This window comes from Pelophylax lessonae, assembly GCF_965119305.1.
Source record: "Pelophylax lessonae genome assembly, chromosome: 10".
Taxonomy (NCBI): Eukaryota; Metazoa; Chordata; class Amphibia; order Anura; family Ranidae; genus Pelophylax; species Pelophylax lessonae.
In genome coordinates this window covers 201,555,879-201,570,524 of record NC_138777.1, presented here as the reverse complement: position 1 = coordinate 201,570,524, position 14,646 = coordinate 201,555,879, and the positions used below count along the sequence as shown (strand labels likewise).

At 43.4% G+C, this 14,646-nt stretch overlaps 1 protein-coding gene across 1 annotated transcript in view; it reads right to left on the bottom strand.

Annotated features, from left to right (window-relative positions):
• Positions 1-14,646, bottom strand: part of TANGO6 (transport and golgi organization 6 homolog) — a 121,503-nt gene that overhangs the window by 40,029 nt on the left and 66,828 nt on the right. The window lies entirely within an intron of this gene.

Sequence of the window (14,646 nt, the reverse complement as noted above, 5' to 3'; positions counted from 1 at the left end):
CAATGTGTGACATTCTTGCTCTCTACTTTTTTTGTTAGTTTGTTAAATGTAGAGAATTGTACGTTAGCAACTAGAGCATATATGTCAAACCCAAAGCCCACGGGGTGAATGCAGGCTGAATGCGGCCCACCAGGCGTTGTCATGTTGCCCTCTCACCCAGTTTTGCAGCTGGTATGTGGTGGAACTCCATTACGCCACTTCCAACTCTCACCTGCCGCTCCCCACTGCCACTTGTAATCACTGAAGCCTTCCGTGTTTACAAGGGACAGCTTTGCTCCTGGAACTAACAGAGCCCCGCATGCACCCACAGGGGGGGGGGGGGGGGGACATATTTCCAGAATCTGAGAAAGAACAATGTTCCTGTAAGGTGAGGCAGAAATGCCTACACAGGGAGGTACTAAAGCAGGCCAGGCAGGGGAGAGAGATGCTAGGAAGCTTTTGGGGGAAGGGAGTTGCACACTGTGCATAGCGCACCCTTAAACCCTACACTCTTTACACAGCAGACCCCTGAACTCTGCACGTAACGCAATACTGAACCCTGCACTCTGTTCATAACGCACTCCTGGACTTTGCACCCTGTGCATAATGCACTTCTGAACTCTGCATTCTGTACATAACGTACTCCTGAACCCTGCACTCTGTACATAACGCACTCCTGAACTCTGTACATAATGCACTCCTGAACCCTGCACTCTGTACATAGCACACCTCAGATACAACCGGCCCTTTGGGAGCAACCATACTGCTAATGCGGCCCATTTTAAAATTGCGTTTAACATCCCTGCACTAGAGGCACAGCGGATCACCCACTACAGCAACTCTGCCTAACTGCCTACACAGTTAACTCCTCAGCCACACACAAAGTGCATTGTTTTCAATGAGTCTGCCAAGTGCCGTTTCACACTGTTCCGACTGTGCTGTGCAATTGGTACAAGAAATGGGCAATTTGGGACTTTGTGTGAGAACTGGCGAGCACTGCTCAGTGTCTCCATCCCTGTGAATAGTCAATTGAAAAGCAAGAGGGGATAAATAAAGGTGTGTGAAAAAAAAAAGAGCCTAGTTTGAAATACTTACCCACCAGTCTGCTAACAAACCAAAATAAACCTGTCTAACAATATAAGTTAAAAACAGGAGTTTAGTTAACACACATTTGCAAATGCATGCGGAAGCTGCAAGGCCAACTACAAGGCACCCTGCGTTTCTTGCAGAACCTAACACTAAATAACACTACTCAACCTGAGTGTCCAAGTGTCTTCACAAAAGGAAGAACATGCTTGCTAATGGATGGATGGGAAACAGATGGGATTGGAGACCGCCCAATCCTCCCCCACCTGCTCCAATCCATAACTAGGGACCGGCTGTTTTTCACACACCTTCATTTATCCCCTCTTGCTTTTCAATTGACTATTCACAGGGATGGAGACACTGAGCAGTGCTCGCCAGTTCTCACACAAAGTCCCAAACTGCCCATTTCTTGTATCTTACTAGGGATGGAGACGCTTGCTTTACAGGCGGGTGTCTCACTCAAAGTCCCCATTTGCCTATGGCATCTCTATTAAAGGGATGGGGGTGTGTGTTTCCCAGCTGATCACATTTAGTTTGCACCCCATGGTTTTTTGTAAAGCCATACGTTTTTTATTGCCAGTCATGGATTGGAGCAGGTGGGGGAGGATTGGGCGGTCTCCAATCCCATCTGTTTCCCATCCATCCATTAGCAAGCATGTTCTTCCTTTTGTGAAGACACTTGGACACTCAGGTTGAGTAGTGTTATTTAGTGTTAGGTTCTGCAAGAAACGCAGGGTGCCTTGTAGTTGGCCTTGCAGCTTCCGCATGCATTTGCAAATGTGTGTTAACTAAACTCCTGCTTTTAACTTATATTGTTAGACAGGTTTATTTTGGTTTGTTAGCAGACTGGTGGGTAAGTATTTCAAACTAGGGACCGGCTGTTTTTCACACACCTTCATTTATCCCCTCTTGCTTTTCAAGTGCTGTGCAATTGGAACCGTTCTAATAGGAGCAACTCAAGTCGCTCCGACTTAGAAAAAGATTCCTGCACTACTTTTGGACAAATTCTGCATTGCATTGACTTCCATTATGTGAAGTCGGTGCAAGTCGCGCTGAAGTCGCGGTGCACGGCGACTTCATTAAGTCGCCCCGAAGTTGTGTCGCCATAGTGTGAACCAACACTTACTTAAACTTGCATACATATAGCAAAAAAAAAAAACAAATACATTCCCTTTAAACCAGGTGGCTATAAACTTGCAGATCTCTAAAAGCAAGAGTAAAGGGTTGAGACTTTGCTGATCATCTCCAAAACCCAGCTAATGAACAGATGCAGTACAAAGATTTGTTCATTAATTAGTTTTCTCCCTGCAGTTTTACATTGGTGTGATGCATTTAAAGCACTCTTGCTGCTGCAAAAAGAGCCTACAGTTGACTCCTCCCCCTAATCAAAGAGAAGGTCTGAAATATATTGGATTTTGAGGGGGCCACTGTGGAGTGACATACAGTATGTGGGGAAATTTTTGAATATACTTGTCAACAAAGGAAACCTCTGGTAATGTGCGAATACCCAGATCTGGTCTATTACACAGCTAAAAACTGAAGCATGTATTTAACCATTGTTTTTATTAATTAGTGGCTTATAACATGCAAGGACAAGCGTTCTGACCTTTTGGAGAATATTATGGTTTATCCTGAAAGTCATGTGACCAGGAGAGGCGTCATGAGAACAAGGACTAAGTCAAATGGAGTGAGCTGAGAGTGCGCCATGGAATGGATTGGATAACAGATAGAACACTGAAGGCATGCCACACAAAGGGCTAAAACCCTGATAGAGGAAATTAGTGGGAGAAATTCGGAGGAAAGGATTGACAGAAGGGAGCAGACAAAGAAAGAAACTATTAAAATCTTATAAGTACATACAGATCAGTGGCAGTTTTCATGAATATAGGGACTCCATGCAGCCTTCATTATATAATGCTAAAGAAAAATGTAGAGCATTCTGGCAGGCTACAAGAGATATGTAGAGACGTCATGTAGGCTACAAGAGATGGGTGGAGACATTGGGCAAGCTACAAGTGACAGGCACAGGCTTCAAACGTGCTACAGGAGACAGGCAGAGGGCACTGGCATGCTACAAGAGATAAAAAAAAAATAAAAATGCAGGCATGCTACAAGTGACAGGAAGAAACCTACATGGAGATGGGAAGAGCCTGTGGGCATACTACATGAGCTGGGCAGAGACTACTGGCATGATACAAGAGCTTGGCAGAGACTACTGGCATACTACAAGAGCTTGGCAGAGACTACTGGCATACTACAAGAGCTTGGCAGAGACTACGGACATGCTACAAGAGCTGGGCAGAGACTACTGACATGCTACAAGAGCTGGGCAGAGACTACTGACATGCTACAAGAGCTGGGCAGAGACTGACATTCTACAAGCGCTGGGCAGAGACTACTGACATGCTACAAGAGCTGGGCAGAGACTACTGACATTCTACAAGAGCTGGGCAGAGACTACTGACATTCTACAAGAGCTGGGCAGAGACTACCGACATTCTACAAGAGCTGGGCAGAGACTACCGACATTCTACAAGAGCTGGGCAGAGACTACCGACATTCTACAAGAGCTGGGCAGAGACTACTGACATTCTACAAGAGCTGGGAAGAAACTGCTGACATTTACAAGAGCTGGGCAGAGACTACTGACATTCTACAAGAGCTAGGCAGAGACTACTGACATTCTACAAAAGCTGGGCAGAGACTACTGACATTCTACAAGAGCTGGGCAGAAACTACTGACATTCTACAAGAGCTAGGCAGAGACTACTGACATTCTACAAGAGCTGGGCAGAGACTACTGACATTCTACAAGAGCTGGGCAGAGACTACTGACATTCTACAAGAGTTGGGCATAGACTGCTGGAATACTATGGGAGATGGAATGTTTAAAAAGCCTAAAAAGGTGTGATGTGCCTTACATTTTTGGCCATGTAGAGATCAAAAAGGGAAGTGTCCATGTCAACCAGATTCTACTAATCATGTTGACAATGTCAAATGATAAAATGAATCTCCTTCTACCAGTGTTATTGTGAAGAATGGTGCTCTATAAAAATAGTGATACTGTACAGCTAAAAGCTTTATGAATACCTCCTGGCATTAATGAGCAGAAGGCAGGGACTTATCTGAACAAGGCCATGACTAACAAAAGATAGCAGACAATGAATAAAGTACGATGTCAATTTATAAGTGTGCTAGGAGGGAGACAGTACAGGAGAGCAACTACATACTAACTGGTTTGAGAAAACTCTAACAGCATGTGGAGAGATTCTTTAAAGTAGACCTGAATTCAAAAAGTGAAATATTGCTGTATTATTAGGGAACATCTAGACATGTTATTGGAGAAATAGGGCCAAAGCTCTTTTGGGTCACAGGAGTGCACCACTTTTAGTCCTATAAACCACATTCAGCCGACAGAGGGCTAAAATCCACCGTTGGCTGATGTCATGTCGAGATCCACCCAAATGCCTGAGCAGCAGCTGTCTCAGTGTGCCGCTGAGAGCCTGAGCCAGCCGCTCCCACCCCCCACCCCACAGCTAGGCACTCCAGTGAGCGCTGGAGGGGCAGAGCAGAGAGCCAGTGACTGACAGTTACTGGCTCACTGAAGATCAAGAACTGAGCAATCAGCGGTCTTTGATTGCTCAGTTCTCGGTTCTAGAAGTGACAGGGGACCAATGTTGCATCTACCTAGGTAAGCATGTGTGTGTGTTTTTTTTTTTTTATTTTAAACCAACACTTCTCTCTCACATTTACTTGTGCCCAAGCAGTACACTGAAAAATATACCCTTTTTTAAAGTTCCTCCTGAAAAATAGAAGTGCACTTCCTGGTATGAGTGTGCCTAGAGAGTCATAGCTGTATATCCGCATTGAAATCAAGGGCGCAGCTACCTGCGACTGCTATTCTCAAGAGATTTTAAGTGATATTTGGGGACGCCACTAGCTTTCTGCTTTTTATTTCCCTTGCTGGAGGCTCTGATATAAGGAACCAAAAACTTGCCTCTACAGAGATGGCACTGTAAAGGTTTCTTTTTCTATTGAACAGGCCGACATTCGGCCAGTGTGTACGCAGCCGGTCCGACAGAAGTTGGCCGTTCAGCTGGCTTCTATCGAGGGGCATGACCAAAAAAGATCCACTAATGGCTGAGAGCAGTGACCAGTGTTTTCTGGCAGGGGGGCGTCCTCTGTCAGAACACAATAGCTGAGTGGGGGGGATTGCTGTACTAACATCACACAGTTAGTACACTGGCTCCTCCCGAGCTCTTCAGTTTTTTTTTTTTCTTTTTCCAGCCCACTTGATTAAAACGAAAAAAAACGAATAGTGTGTACCAGGCTCTAGTCAGTTTTAGGAAAAATATCAGCCACAGGGAGTCCACAGGCAATACTGGCGAATCTTTCTTTGCCTTCAGCTTCCAGAGCTCAGTTCCTCTCTAAGCTAAAGTAGATAAAATACATGGACAACATTATCAGAACCAGAAGAATAGAGGGTTTAACCTGCAGGCAAAGGCCTTCTCAGCCATCTAAACTTCTCTCTGTTTTTAAGTGGAGTTTCCACATGGTGTGTCAGTCTGTAGCCCCTAGAGCTGCTGACAAGACTACAGTAAATCCCCGCTCCATCGCGGTTCAGTTTTTGCGGTCCCGGTATATTGCGTTTTTTTTTTTTTTGTAATGTTATTTTACTATATAAATCATTAAAAAATAAATATTTTTGTGTTTTCCATAGCTCTTGCTATGTCTCTCAGTATCTTTTATGTGTTTAAAAGAGTTTCTATTGTTTTAAAAGTGTGTTTAAAGACCTTAAAATGCTTTTACACGTACAGTGACAGTAAAAAAACATGCCTACAATGCATTTTAATAGGGTTTTTCTATTTCGCTGATTTTCACTTTTCGCAGCTGGGTCCGGAACGTAACCCCCGCAATGGAGGGGGGTTTACTGTACATAGAACCAGGCAGACACCTGAGTAATAAAATGTCATCATAAGCAGCAGTTCGTCTAAGAGCCAGGATGTTACTCCCACCGCCACCATCAAAGCCTCACCTTTACCCACATGTCCTCCAGCAATTGTGTATTACTTGCTAATTTACATTAAGTCCAGACATGCAGGAGATATTGCACAAGTTATACAGGATTACAAAAGTGAAAAATATAATAAAATTAAAAAAAAAAATAACAAAATAAAGAACCATCTGTGCATCATGGATATGCTGAAAATAAAGATAAACAAACACATGTGCGTATTTTGGTCCATTGCGGTGTGTTGGCAGCTCATTCATAATGAACAGGCTGCATGACAGCAATGAGTGTTAATGCACCGCACATATATGAGCCTGACCATAATTTTACAGAACTGTATTAACTGGTATACTCTATTTTATATTACTATATATCATAAAACCACCAGGGAATTTCTGCGCTACAGGTGTTGAAATTCAATAATGTGATAGAACAAAACTGTGATAAATAAGCAGCTCACACAGACCTATAGAAAAAATCCAAAAGATTTATAAAATAAACGTGTAGCACTAATAATATTAATACCCTTTAAATTACAATCCATTTATTAAAATATAGTGCACTCCTATAAAGTAGAAGATTTTCAAGCATATCAGTGTCTCCAAAGACCAGTAAAAAGTCAAAGGCTGCAGCGTTCGTGTAGTAAAGCCGGCTTAGGGGGTGTGGTAACGTCACGTCTGGTACATTCCAACGCATTTCGTCACAAAGTATAACTTGTTTCAGACAAATCCGACTCAGAAAATGTATTAGCACTTTACAATAAAAATCATTCATAGAATAAAACACAGTTGTAGCTCCCTCACATAGATATACCCAACATATAAACATTTAGGGCTCATTTACACTTGATTCGAGTTTAACACACATTAAAGCGCCTACCGCTTCAACACGTTTTTTTTAGTCCCGGTTCACACTAGGGCGACCTGTGAGGCGACCTGGTCGCCTCACAGGTCGCCTCCCATAGGGAAGCTGCAGATCCGTTCTAATAGGAGCGACACAAGTCGCTCCGACTTAGAAAAAGGGTCCGGAGCTTCTTTGGGGCGACCAGGAGGCGACCGCCATAGACTTCAATGTTATGAAGTCCGTAGCGGCCGCTCCGAGGTCGCGGCGCGCTGCTCGCACCGCGACCTCGGAGGTCGCGGTGCGAAGTAGAGTCGCCCGTATGTGAACGGGGCGCCTTAATGCGTTTTGATGCTTCTGTGTTGCTTTTTTGAAGCTTGGCAAATGCGTTATGTGTATGTTTATTTTCTATTTGTTTTAAAGGGCTCCAGTAGAACCCCAGCTCAGTAGTAACCCTACTCAGAAGATCCTCAGCTCATTGGTACCCCTGTTCAGCAAATCCCCAGCTTATTGGTTGCCTCACAGTGGTGTCAACTGGGCAAATAAGGAGACAAGGCATTTTGCCTTCTCATGAAGTGGGACTGCACTGTAATAGCCACCCAATGCAGCCCCCTAACTAAATTAAAACAACACACATACCATAATAAATACAACTGCACAATATGTTCTTATTTTTCCTTTTTTCAGTTTACTTCCCCAATATTTCAATAAAAGTAGACAGACATTTATTTTACAAGAGGAAGAAAGCATCAGAAAAAAAAATGTTGATTTAAGATGGTGATGACAGATAAAAAGGTTACTAATGGTTAAACGGATACTGCACTGAAATGTAAAAAGTACTTAGGTAGTTAAGTGATTAAAAGACAAAAGATATCCTTTAAAAATGACTTTTCCTCTATTAGCGGATGTGGAACACACAGGATGAAACATGCAGGGAAGCCCTGTAAATCCTGGGAGAGGCAGACACCAATACACCTGGGAAATGCCGAGTCTACCTACAGATCTGAGCAAGACACCGGGTCATGTGACACCTGAGACATAGGCAAAATATCCCTGCCTGCAGCAGGTTTACTCAGTTCCTTACAGTATTACATACAGCGGAAAGTGAATCATAATTATGAAAGCATTTCTGAAAAACTCAGTTTTTCAGAGATCTGTTTTGTAAATGCAATCAGTTTAATAATGTGAAGATTTTACCAATAGGTGTTAATATTTTACCAACCTTTTACCGACCTATTTTACCGCAATAGTTGCTTCTTGCATAGGCAGAGTTTTTTCATTATTCGCAGTGTTACATAATGGTTGTGCATTACTGCTCTCACAACGCAGGTCTAAAGCTGCCCATACATTCGTTTTTTTTTTTATTCAACCAGCGGGTTGAACGGAAAAAAACTGACCCGATTTCACACATTCAAGGTGGATGGAGGAATCCTCTCCGCTGTGTCTTTGTATTCTGACAGCAGGGAGAGCGGCTAAGATCTGACAGGATGGTTGAACAGAAATTGACTTCTGTTCAACCACAGTGGCCTTACATGCAAGAAAATTTGATTTCAATCCATGTATGGCCAGATTTATGCCTCGTACACACGTTCAGATAATCGTATGATAAAACTCGCTTTCGACCTGATCGTGCGATAATCTGATCGTAGTACACAGCTTTCGACAGCCGATCACGACAGTTCGTCCAACAGCAAAAGGGACAAACACGAAAACTTCTGTTGTACGATAGCCTAGCGAACGACAATCGTTTAATCAGTACAGTATGCGTCCGCTAAAAATCGTTCGACAAAGACCGCGCATGATCAGAAACACTAAAATAGCACGGAAAAAGCCTGGCTGCCATTGTTTTTGTTTTGCACCATCTGATATGTAGCTACGCAACCAGGAAGCTTTTCCAGAATCGTCCGAAAAAAATCCTACGTTTATATGCATTGTTGAATTCGCTATAAGTATCATGCAGCAAAATGCGAACGATGAGTCGTCCAATTATCTGAACGTGTGTACGAGGCATGAGAGTCAGCGGACTCACTGGAACTAATGCATATCTAGTGTGGCCGATACCTTATCTCAACAGCTTTAAAGCTCTAAAGCAGTCATTATAGTAGATGATCTATTCTATCCCTAGTAGTTAAGGCTGTACTCCGGAAAAATTTAAAGTCTACCGGGCTTCCCCCATAATGCAAGGGTTAAATGCTTGTTTTTGCCAAGGGTACCTTTTAGCCCCGGTTCACACTGTCACATTCAATGTGATTCGCACAGAAAATGCACAGCATTCCTGTGCAAATCACATGTGATTCTGTGCGGTGTGACTTGGGCCCATCATTTTATATAGGTCAAAATCGCACTTCATCCACACGAAAAATGTGCAGGCGCCTTTTCTTTTGCCGCACTGGATTCAAATTGCCTGGCTGTTCATACCTATTCGATCCAATTCAGACAAACGCACTACATCCGGCAAAATGCGTTTGTGGCATCGTTAACTTTTAAAATGACGCCTGCAGCAGATCGCATGAACACATACATGTGCTATGAGGTGCAATGCGGGAAACTCAGCGATTCCTGTATGTTTCCCATATCACATGTGAACCGGGACTCAAAAGCCAAAACCCTACAGCCAGCAATCACCATTTCTCTACACGCACTGGGTTGTGGGCAGGCTCTCGGTGTCCCCAAATAGAATGCAACTAGTAGTCAGGCATGGTACCTGATGATGTCAGAGGTGTGACTGGCAAAGAACAGAAGCTTCAGTGGACCAGTTGCATGGAAGGAGGAACCTTCAGGAGTATGGTGTAAGCAAAGTAAAAGTGCTTTTTAAAGCGGAACTAAAGTTTCCTTGCTCACTTGTCCAATGGTCCTGCGCCAACATCTTCTTCTGAGTGGCGGTGCTCTGTCAGAATCGGCGACCCGTCAGATTAGGTAAAGGAAGTGACGTTCCGTCACTACACCACAACGGCCATCTTGGTACACCCCACACTCATCGCAGTAAGCCTGCAGTCAGAAGGTGGCAGGGGACATCTTTTTATACCACCCCAAGTCTTGAGTGCTCTAAAATTTACTGACAGAGGGTTGTGCTGACTTTCAACTTGATAAAACACAGTGGACCAACACCAGCAGATAACATGGCTCCCCAAATTATCACTTACTGTTGAAACTTCACACTGGACCTCATGCAACTTAGATTCTGTGCCTCTCCATTCTTCCTCCAGACTCTGGGGCCTTGAATTCCAAATTAAATGCTAAATTTTTCACAGTCTGTGATGATTTGGGGAGCCATGCCATCTGCTGGTGTTGGTCCACTGTGTTTTATCAAGTCAGCACAGCCCTCTACCAGTAAATTCTAGAGCACTTCTTGCTTCCCTCTTCTGACCAGCTTTATAGAGATGCTGATTTTATTTTCCAGCAGGACTTGGCACCTGCCCGTCAAAAGTACCAATACCTGGTTTAATAATCATGGTATCACTGTGTTTGATTGGCCAGCAAACTCATCTGACCTAAACCCCATAGAGAATCTGTGGGGCATTGTCAAGATACCCCACAGGGGCATTGTCAAGATACCCCTCATTGAGGAAGAGGAGAGACACCAGACCCCCACAACACAGATGCGCTGAAGGCTGCTATCAAAGCAACCTGGGCTTCCATAACACCTCAGCAGTGCCACAGGACTGATCACCTCCATTCCACGCTGCATTAATGCAGGAATTCATGCGAAAGGACCCCGACCAAGTATTGAGTGCATACTATACTGTACATGGACATACTTTTCAGCAAGACAACATTTCTGTATTAAAAATCCTTTTTTTTTTTATTGGTCTTATGTAATATTCTAATTTTCAGAGATATGGAATTCTGGGTTTTCACTAGCTGTAAGCCATATTCTTCAAAATAAAATAAATAAAGGCTTGAAATATATCAGTGTGTGTGTACCGCATCTATATGTGTATATATCTATATATATCCTTCCCCCCTCTATATATATATATATATATATATATATATATATATATATATATATATATATATATATATATATATATATATATATATATATATATATATATATATATATGAGCTTCGCTTTTTTTTTTTTTTAAATCAAGAAAAGCTTTAATGAGAAAAAACACACCATTGCAACAATAAAATTTCCAGGAAACATCAACTGTAATAAAACATTTGTTAACCCACGTCATGCCCCTCTCATCCCAACAGTAACATATAATTGTACAGTTCAAGGCATAGAAACCGCAAAACATCATAACAATGAGGGTGGCCCACCCCCATCCTGGCACCACAAGCAGGAGGCAATCAAAAGTATTACATAGAAATTTACGTTAGCAAACGGTCCATAATGAGGTCATTAGGAGCCATGCCCGGGCAAGTCAGCCACATGCCCCATATCTTGGAAAATTTCTGTGGCGACCCCCTATGCTGATAGATAACTACCTCCATACGAAGAGTAGTACCCATCTGTTCCAACCACATCCCGTAAGTAGGGGGCTCCGGTGCTATCCAATGTCTCAGGATAAGTAATCGAGCTTGGAAGAGAGCCTGAGAGGCGGCCTCCCTTAAAAACATATCCTCCACTATCTGATCTAGGATCCCCAAAATGCAGTGGCGGGGATTTCTAGGGATATCCACCCCCAGGGCTCTAGTGATGGCAGATAACACAGTGGACCAATATCTATGTAGCTTTGGACATCTCCACAACAAATGGATCAAATCCCCTGCCTCTCTCCGGCATCTTCCACAAAGGTCATCGGCACGGAGACCCATGGCATGGAGTCTCAGGGGGGTGTGATGCACTCCAAGTAGGATGTAAAGCTGTGAGACCTGATGAGATACATTGAGGAAACAACTACGTACCGCCTCCAAGGCCTCCTCCCACTGCTCTCCCGGGATCTCCCCCACATCAATGCTCCAGTGGTCACAAGCCTTACCAGGGTATTTTTCCAAGAATATGCTTAGTAGAGAGGCATAACAGCTGGATATGAAGCCTTTGGTGTCAGTAAACTGCTGAATAAGAAAGAAGACAGGAGTCTGGGACAAGAAAAGCTGTCCCAGGGCGGCCTGTGCCCGTACTGCGTGTTGCAGTTGGAAATAATAGAATCGCATGCTGTCCGGAATCAAAAAATGTTCCTTGAGCTGCTTAAAGAGCAAAAGGGACCCTCCCCGCAATATGTGCATGAGATGAGTCACCCCATACACTCGCCACCTGCCCGCCTGGTCTAACTTACTCAGTTCGGGGTACGTCCGGTTACACCAAATCGGACTGAACCTAGTGTAACCGGAGGCCTGTAGAATCAGTTTGGTTTTGTCCCATACCTTTTGAAGTAATCTATACGTCAGGAAGCGTTTGTCTGACTTGGCAAATAGTTGCGCCTCCAAGCCCTCCGGCACCCCGTTCGCGGAGTTTCACTTTTTAAATTGGATTACTCAAATAAATAACTTTTTGATGATATTCTAATTTTATGAGATGCACCTGTACATACAGCTGTCAAAAGTACCTAAATTTGTCTAGATATGAGCCTCCTGTATTCCATTGAACAGCAGCACACAGACTGAGAAATGGAGAATCAGCACTGGTGGTGAATCAGGATTCTGCTAAATTGCATTCTATTCCTCATCTAACTTACTCCTAACAGGAGAGAACAGAGTGACAATCTCACAAGTGTGCTGCTGCTTTTTCATTGTTAAATCACTGTTTGGGGTGGGTCCTGGATAATCCTGTATTGCCAAACTGGGGTATATTCTGCAAATAAGTCTCATGGAATGCATAACCAGGCTGTGTTGTCTGGCCGGAGTGCCTAGCTCACAAGACTGCCTAAAAAACTTACAAATTATTTGGCAGCGAATATAGTTAACATTTATGCGGTTATCTAGCTGTCTGCCTTGAGTTTAGCCTAAATATTTTATATATGTCTGTACATGCTGCAGCCTGATGACAAGTGTACACTAAAAGAATGCCTTTGTCTAGGCCAGGGGTCTCCAAACTTTCTAAAATAAGGGCCGGTTTACGGTCCTCCAGAATTTAGGGGAGGGGGGCAAAAAAATGGCCAATCGGGAGTAAACAATCCCCCATTATTGGTTTTAGTGGGAGGAATTGTGCCTCATCATTGGTGTCATTGACCCCAATATTGGTGTCATTACTCCTCAATGTTGGTGTCATTGGTAGGAATTGTGCCCTTCATTGGTGTCTGTGAATAAAATAGCACCTCAAGGGTCAGATAAAAGCAAAGTTTGGGGGCGACTAGTCTAGGCAAACTAGTGGTGACCAACTTTTCTTTTTTTTTTTCTAAAGGCTAAGTTCACCATATTTAGGGTGTAACATTTAACATGTTCAGCAACTTCCTTCTAAAGGAAAAAATAAATAATGATTATCTAGCAGCACACCTGGCCAGGATTGTCAACTGGCAATGCCACAGGGCCAATAAAGTTTGGATCCTGTTAGAAGAATTTACCACCACTACACATCTGAAATTCGCACCATGGTTAGATTGGCAAAATTGCCCCCTAAACCTTAAGCATCGCCCAACAATTGGAGCGACGTTGTCAGTATTTTGGGAAGTGATTCACACCACATCTCCCTCGACCGCTGTAGGACCCTTGAGCCCTCTTGATAACAACCCTGACTTCCCACCTAGAGTGACCACGACACCGCTGTTCAAAGTAAACAAAAACACACCTCTTCTGGCAACACACTGGGGGCAAAAAGGCAGGATCCTATCTTATGATAGTCTAAAATCTCCCACAGGCCCAAGTAGCTGTACCCCATGGTCTTATCAACAAATTTAGAACTATCTTTCCACCCACCCACAGAAAGGTGTCCTCAAGAGACCCTTGACAAACTTTGAGTCTATATGTCTTAAAGAGCAAAACATTTACAAAACCACCTCCCAGATGTATGCTCTGTTTCAAACCTCCTTACCTTCAGATTCAGATAGGTTCAGATCTCTGTGGGAGTCTGCTCTACATACCAAATTTACCGATTCTCAATGGGAGAATGCCTGCATCTTAGCTCACAAGTGCTCTATAAGCACTCGATTACAAGAAACTTCTTACAAAGTGTTGACACAACGGTACGCAACACCCTCTAAACTTAAATGGTTCCCATAGACCTCTGACAGCTGCTGGAGGTGCCACCGGTCGCGGGGAGACATGATACACATTTGGTGGGATTGCCCATTGCTAACTACATTCTGGTCCCAGATACAAGATCTGCCCCTACGCATTACCAACACAAAGTTGGCTCCATCAACTGCATGTTGTATATTACATGTGTCTGACAGCCCTTTACCAGAATACAAGCAGTCACTGACCAAGAACCTACTTCATGCAGCCAAATCTTTAATTCCTAAATACTGGAAAACAAACTGAATCTCCACTATCAAAGAATGGCTGAAATCAAATCGAAAGGCTTTACTACTTAGAAGAAACTTTGGCCATTGCTAAAGACTCGACCCACACATTTCAAAAGAATTGGGGTGCCTGGTTTATATTCAAACAATCTGAGGATTATGATAAACTTTCTACGGGGTGAAAATAGTACGGCCTAACCTAAATAGGTCCTTCAACATACCCACAGAGGGCTACCATATATGTCTGACTATCGGCTCTCAGAAGTGCCATATGGAAGATCCTTTCTAGGATCATACCACTACTACCCTTTTACTATCCTACATCTGCCTGTTCTTTTCTTTCCCTTTTCTTCTTCTCTGTTGCAATCACTCTATTTC